This window comes from Halyomorpha halys, unplaced genomic scaffold (assembly GCF_000696795.3).
Source record: "Halyomorpha halys isolate HHAL.00 unplaced genomic scaffold, Hhal_1.1 Scaffold1043.1, whole genome shotgun sequence".
In the NCBI taxonomy this organism is placed as follows: domain Eukaryota; kingdom Metazoa; phylum Arthropoda; class Insecta; order Hemiptera; family Pentatomidae; genus Halyomorpha; species Halyomorpha halys.
The window spans coordinates 17,214-28,567 of record NW_027106205.1 but is presented as its reverse complement, the minus strand read 5'-3'; the positions used below and the strand labels follow the sequence as shown (position 1 = coordinate 28,567).

The following is an 11,354-nucleotide window of genomic DNA, read 5'->3' as shown; positions in this document are numbered from 1 at the left end:
AAAAAAAAAAAAAAAGTATAATATATCCTTCGATAACTAAAAATTTTAGAAAAAATAATGTCAAACATATAAAGAAGTAGACTGTATTAGTGAGTGTAAAAAAGGTTGAATAAATTTAATTTATACATAAATGTTTTCGTTATTCCGCATAACTTTCAGTAACCCTTCTTCAGTAAAATTAATTTCTTCTCAAAGTAGGAAGTAAGTAAATGTTGTGTTATGCTCGTATGACACCAATTTTTTTTCACTTGAATTCTATGTTAAATAAAACAATAATTTATTCTATTCACATCTTTCTTATTACATCATAATTATGCCACAATAATTATATTTGGTGTAAAATTAGTCATTAATAAATAAACTCAATAATAAATCAATAAATAAATTCAGTTTTAGCAGTACGAGATGTGCGGTACTGCTGTCAAGGCTTTGAGTTACTGGCAAATACGTATTTCCGTACTTATATAACCTAATCAATTGTTATTTTGATATTAAGAAATGATGCTGTGATATTTTCAAAGTATAAGCTACTTACGTTGCTAGAAATAATTTGTATACTGTTAATATGTAATAAAAGTGTTAATACATGTAAAGTGTTAACAAAATTAGGTACTTTTTTGTTTTTGTAACATGTAAAAAAACATGTAGCGTGGAGTTTATTTGATTTGTCAAAACCAGTTTTTTCTTCAATTTCAGCAATTAATTCTGCTAAAATGTTTATTTTCATATTTGCCAAACGATTCACCATTAATTTGCTACTGAGCAATAATCAAATTAACATTTGAATCATGAAGAAGATGGTCAGGGTTTCGGCTAAAAGAGAAACAGAAATATAAGAAGATGGTTAGGGTTGCGGTCAAAAAAAGAACAAATAGTTTAAAAATATTTTAACGACGTTTCGCCCCACTTTGCAGGACATTATCAGGGCTGTTCAAAGCGAAAGATTGAACAGAAGGCGACAATAAAACGGAAGAGTGGAGGAGTGAGGGATAGGTGGCCAGCCGTTTAAAGGTTATATTTCTATTTCAAATACGTCGCGTATACAGAAAGTAGTCATAAAGATATGACGAAAAATGAACAGTAATAAGAGAAAGATACAGAAATATGGTAATAATAATAACTATAATAATTTTCTAATTTAGGAATAAGTAAGTAAAATTAGAATGATAGTTAATAAAACATAGATGAATAACTATAAGTGAATGCAGCGATAGATAATATAAGTGATAAAGAGATAACAAACGTGAAAAACAAAAGTATAATAGAAAAATTTGGTGATAGTAATAAAATGAGCGTAAAATTATTTAGTCTTAATTAAGTTTAATATTTGGCTGTAGGTATGTGAGATTCAGTTTTTATCGATTTTGCAGTCAACTGGAATGGGTTCAAGATGTATATATATGGATTCTGAGATGAGTCTCTTTTGGTAATTTGGAACAGTTGCTAAAATAGTGGTATGGTCAAAATCATAAGCATGATTAAGTGTAAGGGAATGTTCTGAAAGTTTGGAAGCGGCTGAGTTGTGAGAAGTTATAGATAATTTATGTTGGCAGATACGTGATCTGAGTTGGTTCTTTGTTTCGCCTTAGTTTGGCTCTTTAAGTTGATAGCTTCAGAGACATTGTTGATAGCTTAAGACTTCGTTAAGTCTCTGAAGCTAACAACTTGAACAGCCCTGATGAAGCACTACAAAGCGGGGCGATACGGCGAAAGGTTAATAGCTGTAAACTATTAAAATTTGAATTTTTCGAAAACTCTTAATACTAAATAAGCTCTTTCTCGGGATATATTATAGTTATAAGTTCCAGTAACAGTATTAATGCAACTAAAGAATGCAACTTATGTTTTGTTTTTTTCGCCCGACGGAGACATTGGGAAAGACTAAAAATTTAACAGTTTTTCTATACGGCGTTCGATTGATTCCAAGGATAGGAGAAATTAGAAGATTTTTCAACATCACAGCAACCTTGACTACATGACAAAAAAAGTGAAGCCATCATAATTTTTTTAACCAATCAAAATTAACTGGACTATATTTGTTTCAAACATTTTCATAAAACATATTTTTGTATATATTTTTTTTTCACAATTGAGGGCAGTGTTGAGTTCGTAAATTATCTGTGTTATTGTATCTAACATTACATCCTATTTTATTTTTAAACATTGCTTTCAAATGAATCAAGTTCCTAGCATTTAATTTAATAACAATAACATTATCTCTGTCAATTGGCCGATTTCTTAAATTGCTACCCTTGAATAATTTTTTTCTCAACAATGGCTCAGGAACTTGCGCGAAGGACCAATTGGTCCGTGTAACCATTTTCATAAAATTGCAGCTAAATACATATTTTGTGTTATGACTACATGTCACGACTTAGCTAACCGATAATTATTCCTTTTTTACTTAAACTCTGTTGTCCCGCGGTAACTCCAGGTCTTACCTATCACTTAAAGGTAGACCATTTCATTTATAGAATTTTGTATCGTTGTGAGAAAACACGGATCGGTTTTAAAAAAACAATTGAATTATAGCCGACTAAATTACTCCGGACTTGCCTACTATTAAACTAAGGCCAGCAAGGATTTTCCTCAATGTAATCATTCCTCTAATAAACAGCATACCAATCTTCAACTACTTCAATACACTTTAAGGCTTCCTTTTGAAAATATAAGAACAAAATAATAAACAAGTATTTTTAAAAGACTCACGCACATTCTAGAAAGAAAAACAAAGTACCTCGAATATAAACATTTTGTTAGACTATTAGCACATAAACATATATTGCGGTCAGCAATTAGAAACATATACACATAGTAACTACATAACATTTAGAAGTCAAATGATTTATGGCTTCAAAAATAATTTCATAGGCTAAAGGCTGCGATGTTAAAGACTCCGTCACAACTGTCAAAACATCCGCTACCTTGGACTACATCTGGACAAACGACTAACCTGGAATTCTCTCACAAGAACGAAAAGACAGGAAACTGCACGTAGTTTTCGACTATTGCAGCACCTACTAGACAAACGGTCTGAGCTTCCAGTTCATTATAAAAGACTGATCTACATGACAATTATAAAGCCTATCTGGACATACGGAGTTGAGTTTTGGTGCTCCTCTGAACGAACTTCGAATTCCTCTTGTATCCAATCATTACAATCCCAAATGCTTCATAAAATCCTCAATACTTCTTACTTTGTCACAAATAAAATCATGCATAAAGATTCTTATGTTCCATATGTACACGATCTAGCCTGAACCAGATACCATTCTTTCCATTATAAACTCACTGACCGCCCAAACCCACTAGTTTCTAACCTTGCTTCCTCTTCCGTTCCTGACAATCATCTGAGGCGCCTGAAAAGAAGATGTCCATGGGACCTGGTAATGTAAAAACTTCATTAGAGTGCTACGAATGGGTAGTTTCGCTACACGCTTTTATCACTCCATTATAAACTAAAATCAAATTTACTGGACGTATGTATATGAATGTAAAGTTGTAAATAAAACAAACAAATAAAAAAAAACTTTCAAAACTAGTCAAAAGTTGGTAGGCCCACGTTTATACTGACTTACAATGTTGTAATAAACAATAAAATTGTATTTAAACTATATTACCACGGTACTATTAATATAACGCAGGGGATGTATGTTAGTAGACTAACAGTATAATAGTGATCACAACAAACAGTCAAAATGTATTAAAATCAAAATGGCCACACTGAAACTTAACAAACGCAAATGGGGTCTGATTGTGAACTGTGATAAGCATTAATTCACAATCAAAATGGTCAAATTGGCACTTAACCAACGCAGATGGAGTGTGGGAGTGGATTGTAATTATCAAAATTCCAATGGATTAATCAATCCAAATGGATTAAATATCTGAATGGTCCAAATATCACTGAACTAAAGTGTAGGTGATGCCGGCTCAACCCTTACTAACATTAATTCTCACACTTAAAATAACACAAAATTTAAAAAAAATATATATATGTATCTTCAACATGAGGCACTCGCTTGTAAGACCTGGGTGTCTGACATTCATTTTGATTTGAAGGTTTTGGCTTCACCGGGTTTTTTTTATTGATGATTTCATAGATTTTCTATAGAATATTTCGAATATTGTATTTTAAAAGGGATAATACATTTTACCACCGAGTTTATGAGGTACTCTAACAGTTCTAAAAAATCTTTTATACAAACGCATATAAATGTAATTAAATCAAACATTAATGTTATTTAGAAAATATGTATGAATTCATTACTAAACCTAAAGTTAACAGCATCTTTACCTTTCAAACATACATATTTTAATTATTTATTTTAATAAAATATGAAACAAAATTCTTTTGACCGAACTGATGTATGTTACCTTAAAATCCCTGAATAAAACTCTTTGATTCTATACGGCTTTCTTTTTCAGAAACAGAAAGATTGAAGCAAGTCAATTAAGTTTTATACATCTTGAAACTTTGAACAACAGCAACGCTTACTTTTCCATAAACACATCATGCAGTGTGTGAACAGGTGAGCTCGAAAGGAATGTGTATGGCGCAACAAAAATTTATTTTTGATTTTCGGTTTAACCATTGTAAGGTATTAATATGGGGGGACTTTCAAACTATAGATAATACTAACGTAACCATACCTGTTCTATATAAACCAATAACAAGCATGGATATATTTTTAATTTTATAGGTAAAAAGGTTATTTTTTTTTTTTTTAGGAGGAAAGGCAACATCATTGCCCTAGACGGGTTAGGGTATGGATGACCTCTGAGTCCATTAATAAACTATAAAGTCTACACTTGTATTTACTTCACTGGCTTAGAAGAAAAATAATAAATTGTATTAAGTACTTCCTTTTTCAGATGTTTATTTACTTATTTATTCTACAAAACGTATCACTAAATGTTTTAAGTCGTTTCTTTATATCCCTACAAGAACTAGGAGCTCATGATGTTTTAGTGTTTTGCTCTTTCTTTGACAAGTAACTCCCCACTTACCTGGCCGAAATAAACGGTACTAAATCCTGATGATTGTGACAACACTTACAAATAAAAAAGAAAAAAAAAACTTTTTGAAGAGTTATTCTTTTATTCTTATATATTGTTATATGTTTCCGGATTTCTTCCTACGAAAGTTCTTTATTATTCTAAACCATAAATATTACTTTAAAATAATCAAAATTATACCACAAATGACTGAATTCAGCCCTCAACCACCAAGGCTTCAACCCCAATTGTCTCAAACAATCTCTTTAAAGGTCATTTAACCACCGATGAACTGATTTCAATCCATGCAATATTTAATACTCAGAAAAATATGACGTCTATAATAGCCATGAATAATAATTGCTATAATATGATGGATATAATATGACATTTGAAATTAATGTCATTAAAACTTACATTAAATGATAATGTAGTATGAATTTTTTTTTTTAAATTAAACGATTCTCAAATAGTTTACGGGAAGTTCTAGCTAATTGATTTAAAAATCGAGAATTTCTTTTTTTTTTTTTTAAGAAAAAGAGTATAAATGGTAAAAATAGAATTTCACACTAATAAGCAATATTAAATTAAGCCAATTGGAATAACAAGATAGGTATATCTAATTGAGTAAGGCGCTTAGGAATAAGAAAAACTAAATTTCAAATGTTTATTTTTTTTAATTAACCCTATTTAACAGGAAAAATATTTAATTATCTGAAAATTTAATTCAGTTTCAAAAGTAGTACCTAGATCAGGGTTACCCCGATGAACTTATTAAAGGCTGTGGAAGTTTGTGAAGGCGTGAAGGTCGAAGCTCCGGGCTGACTCATTCTGCGCGAAGAATTCTAGGGATAACATGAACAATGGAAAAACCTGGCAGTAATGTGGTTTTGGAGAACGTGGCTTTTCCCTATGACTCCTCAGTGTGAAGAACGTAATTAAAATTAAGAAAGAACTCGAATGGGACAAGGGAAAAATTCCTAAAGGAAATATCGCGAACGCGAAACGTGAAATGAGAATATTAATTTGTTTTCTTAATTCTTGGAAGTCGTTACCTCAACAATTATTTTATTATAACAATTTTTTTCATTCGTAATCATTACATTTGCAATATTTTGCTTTAAAAAAAATAAATAAATCGCACAAAACATTCGGAACTACTTTTGAAGATCAACAATTTCTTATCTTATTGCACATATTTATGAATATTTTAACCGAAGAAATAGGATGTATTTAAAGTAGCTGAAATCATTCCCTTTGATCAGAAAAAAAAGGAATTTTATAAAAATTAAAAATGTGATACTATTAACGTTTTTTTGGTCTTGTAAGGGAGCAGATATCTACATTCGAGGATGTTAGAATTGGAAAAGAAACGTACTTGGCCCATGGTCAGAGAGAGGCGATAACTGCTCGCATTTTAGGTCATAGCGACACCTCACCTTCAGTAGGTAATGACATGTTACGCTCTTTGTCCCACATCTTAGTAGTCCACTCCTATATCTCAATGAGTGATCCATGCAACGCTCAAATTATATGTATTTATCAATTAAAATATGATTGATGAATAAAACGTAAAGTCAGATATATCGCGAAATGGGGTGCTGTTATCTCCGAAGACATTGGCCGATATATTAAAAAGATAATTATATGTGGTAATTTTAATTTTTAGAAGTCATTAATTTTTTTTTCATGCTAACCGTCAGAGAGGAAATGGATCGCAATATGTGTTATCTATGGAGTGTAGGTAAACATGAATATTGACTTTGAATTGATTATTTTAAATTCTGCAGAAAATAAAGTAAGACGTATTGTGAATGAGAAGTGAAATAACAACCGTGTTGAAAATTAAACCAGTTCAATCTCTATTTGTGGTGTAATGATAACATTATTAATGTAATTATTATTAGTTTATACTTAAGTACTTTTCTAAAAAAAAAAATGTTCTATTTTAAGTTTCATTTTTGAGTAGTACCATGATTTATCAAAACCTGACCGCCAATGTCATCATAAGTACTAGATCAGTGCTTTCAAATATTTTGATTAATGCTGTGAACTTAATTATTTCATAATTCTAATAAAACGAGATATGAAATACAAGTATATCTCACAAATAACTGTAATGGTTCAGTCGGCGGTATTCATACATCCTATCAATCATATGCTACAAGACGTGTAGCATATACGGCTGAGCATTGTAAGCGATTGTAATGAGAAATAATTCAGAATTATTGATTAATTTTAATTTTAAATTCACAATCTATAGTGATTACTTTTTAAACGAACTATTCAATTGCAGGTATCATGTTTATTTTTATAACAATTTCCATGCTGTAAAAAAATATGATGATGTAAACAGTACGTATTCTGGAATCCTAACCGTCCCTGCAAAATTGATGGTTCTACCTATATACTATATACTACCTATAAGTAAAACTCATTAGTATAAACATGCTTTCATTTTTATTCAGTAGTTTAAATTTTACTAATTTTTTTTAAATCACTTAGCAGCACCAACCGGCTCATAACCAAGATATTCTACATTTTTTCTGTCTTCCATTGACGAATTTAGACGTGTCCCTATAGAAAAAGAAAATAATAAATATTGGAATAATTTTATACTACACCTACAGTTTAGAAAAAAAGTTGCAGTAATATAATAGTTTGAAATATACAGTGTATTTTTTATATTTAAAAAAAATATTACAATCTTAATTGTTCGAATTCAAATTAAATTAAAATCGTACAATTTTCTCAGCATTTTTTTCTTGGAATTGAAATTGCCATCATTTACTGTGTTCGAATTCGCTAATGTAGGGAGTTAGTCAAGTGCAAAAAAATCTAACAATTTCCAATGCTATAATAATTGAGAAATTAGTAAAGCAAATAACAATAATCAAAATAATTATAAATATATTACTGAAATATGAAAGAAACAAAAAAAAGAACTGATATTTATAGAGTTAATAAAATAAATATCATACATAATTACTATTTAACAACCGTTTAATATTGTTATATTAATGACAATGTCTGTATCAAGATTTTCTTTTGCTATGCCCATAAAATTTTTATAGAACCATCCGTATATAATCGGCATACTATAAGGAAAAACATGTACATCTATTTACAGGGAGTGGTTTTGAAATAAGACGTAATATACTTTTCATACAGCTGTGGGGAAATCGAATTGGTTCCGATATCAAAATTGATATCATGACCCACTACGTTACAAAATCGATGTAAAGATTGATCAATTAGTCTTTGCTATGTCATAACCGAGCTTAGAACTGCAATAGAAGATAAATCTTTCTTGAATCTTTTGTGCATATACGAGCATGTATCAAACACCAAGAAAAAAATATATATATCTTAAAGATTTCGGTTTACTAAGACTGTTCAAATAAAACTTTAACAAATCACCTACTCATGTATTGATTACACTTCGAGTGGGGCCAGGAATGTAAATAAATCAGTTAAGATTGTGAATATATTATGAACTCAGGCGTTATAATGTATTTTAAACATATTATCATATCTTATAATGAATTAAAGCTATAGATGAATAATATTCATCAATAAAAAAAAGTTCTTGTTATAAAGATATAATGAATTTGAGAGAAATTTATATGCGCTGTACAATAAACGAACAAGACTGCAGTATTTTAGCATTAGCATACCATTTTTTTAGTTTATTGTGTTATTTCATTTTCGACCATTTAATACTAATACTTTATATTTTAAATATATAGTTATCATAATATATAATCCTCTAAAGATATACCTGTACAGCATTTATCTAAGGTATTTACTACAATTTTTCCTCTAGGAGTAGGCACTATAGATTTAAAATATGAAAAACAAGGGTTTAAAACAACTGAAGAAATTGAATGCGCAATAATTTTAAAGATTCACTTTGCTAAGTTTCAATTAGAAAGATCTTTGTAATCGTGATAGTCTGTTATTGACAATATGGGACATTAAAAAAAAATTCCACTTATATGTGGTTCTCAGGTTAATGAGATAAGAGATATGTTAGTATTTTAAGACCATTTGCCAAGAAATTTGGCATACTTTTTGTTTTAAATCGTCCTTTATATACTTTTTACTAAATGCTAAAACCCTTCCTTTGCAAATTGAAGTTTTGATTTTATATTATTTTTTATGTTTACTGCAAGTGCTAAAAACTATGGAAGATTAATTCAGTTAAATAATAATAATAATAATTTAATTTGGATAAAATCTGAAGTATATTAGCTTTGAAAGTGCTTTATCGATCGAAAACTAGCATTGAATAGAAAACTGACATATTACAAATAATTAAAAATTTTGTAAAATTGTCTACTACTCATAAATCGCCTTAGCCCAAATTTCTATGTCTTAGTATTTAATAAGTAATAATTCTGAATTAAACTAAAGTTTAGGGAAATAACCGACTAGTAATAACAACTTATCTGGGAATTCCTTATTAAAAATTGGAATTTAATTAATTAAATAAAAATTACTGAAAACCATTAATCTAAGTGTTTTAGGAAACAGCCTGTCTAAATAATTATTATATTATTAATAATATAAATTATTATTCATCAAATCTCAGATTTGATGAAGTTTTATAACTCTTTCACCTCTTTTTCTTCCTCAAAACCTATATAATTCCCTAATTTGGGATAGGACATAATTAAGTATGCCAATAGAAGGCTAACGAGCTTGAAGTATTGCATGCAGCTTGAATTATTGCAACAAAAGTAGAGCACATATAAAATGAATCATTAAATAAATTTATACAATTTATCATTAAATTGTTTATACACTTTTGTAAATAATGTTCAAACATATTAACCGCTGTTATTGAAAAATAAATATTACATATTACGTAATCATCTAAAGTACACCTTTTAGGAAAATTTATTCTTCCAAATATTTTATGTTTCAATTTTAAAAAAAAATCTAATCACGGTGAATCTAGTTAATAAATAGACAGTGAATGTATTTCAAAAGTGTAAATATTTTGAGAAAGCAGTTTTTAAAAAAAATCCTGAAAACTGAGAACTCAGATTAATATTTGGGGCTTCGGAAAAAAATTTCGATTTTGATGGATTTATCAGATTAAAATATCGTATTTGATTATAAATTTAAATACATTATGCATATCAGATTGAAATGGCATGAAATTTAATAAGTTGTTATTTCCAATATGAACAAAATTATTCAAATAAAGAAATAGGTCTAAGTCGTCACTGTATGAAGCCGGAAACAACTTTAAGAATATTAGTTTTTATCCTTAGTGAACGTTTCCACTCCCAAATGACCCTAATAACAAGTAACTAACTGTTTGCGAGATTTTTGTCACGTACCTGTTTGATCTGGTTTAAAATAATTTCTTCGAAGTTCTTCTAGGTCAGTTGTTTTTTAAAACTGGGGTAGAAGCTAAACGACTGAAGACTTGAAAGGTACTTGAGATCTTATTAATTTATTCGTATCAATATAATCAACCCTTCCTCACTACTAAAATAAAAATTTCAAACGTAAAAAAGAGCTTTACAAGCTTAATCTATAATTAATGCAATTATCTATAATTAATTGCAACGTTATGCAAGCTATAATTATAATTTTTTTTCTAAAGCTTAATTCGGGTTATTTAATTATTATCCAAAAATATTGATTTAAAGAATTGCCTATTTTTTTATTACTGTCCTATTGTATAGTCTCATCCTCAAAAAAAAATTATTAGTACTACTTTCACTTTAAAAATCTATTAGAGCAGTGACTTTTCAAAAAAAAAATTATTAATATAGGTTGTTATTTATTACAAAATGTTATTCAAATATTAAACTCAGCTCGATTTCAGACTTATGGAGATCTAGATTGCTATGATTCATCCATCTCTTTGGTTGCTCTAGTTGACTGTGAGAAACAATTTTGTCTATTATATAAATGAAGGGGAAAACTTTATTAAAAACAACAAAGATGTGCTACCAAACTTTATTGGGTTGCTAACTACACAGCATATTTATTCTAATCGAATCAGACAATGTTTTTTTGATCTTACAATACATAGGCATAACATGTAAACGAGTTATAATATATAATAATAGAATGAATGGAATATGGTCCGGGTGCGGTAAAAAAAAACTCAAATAGTAGAATTATACTATTTTATTGAGCCAACGTTTCGCCCCACGTTGCAGGGCTTCGTCAGGGCTGTTTTGACGGCAGTCAAAAACTGTTAAAATAAGTCAAACCTACTAAAGTCAAAACTTCAGTTTTTGACTGCCGTCAAAACAGCCCTGACGAAGCCCTGCAACGTGGGGCGAAACGTTGGCTCAATAAAATAGTATAATTCTAATATTTGAGTTTTT

General features: G+C 29.3%; 1 long non-coding RNA gene across 1 annotated transcript in view; it reads left to right on the top strand.

The window, feature by feature from the left end:
- The window catches only part of LOC136795087 (uncharacterized), a 36,567-nt gene extending 31,303 nt beyond the window's left edge, over positions 1 to 5,264 (top strand). Inside the window, exons 2-3 of the long non-coding RNA XR_010842635.1 lie at positions 4,429 to 4,532; positions 4,732 to 5,264. This is a non-coding gene — a long non-coding RNA (uncharacterized lncRNA). The remainder of the gene's footprint in view (positions 1 to 4,428; positions 4,533 to 4,731) is intronic.
- The last annotated feature ends 6,090 nt before the right edge of the window (positions 5,265 to 11,354 follow it).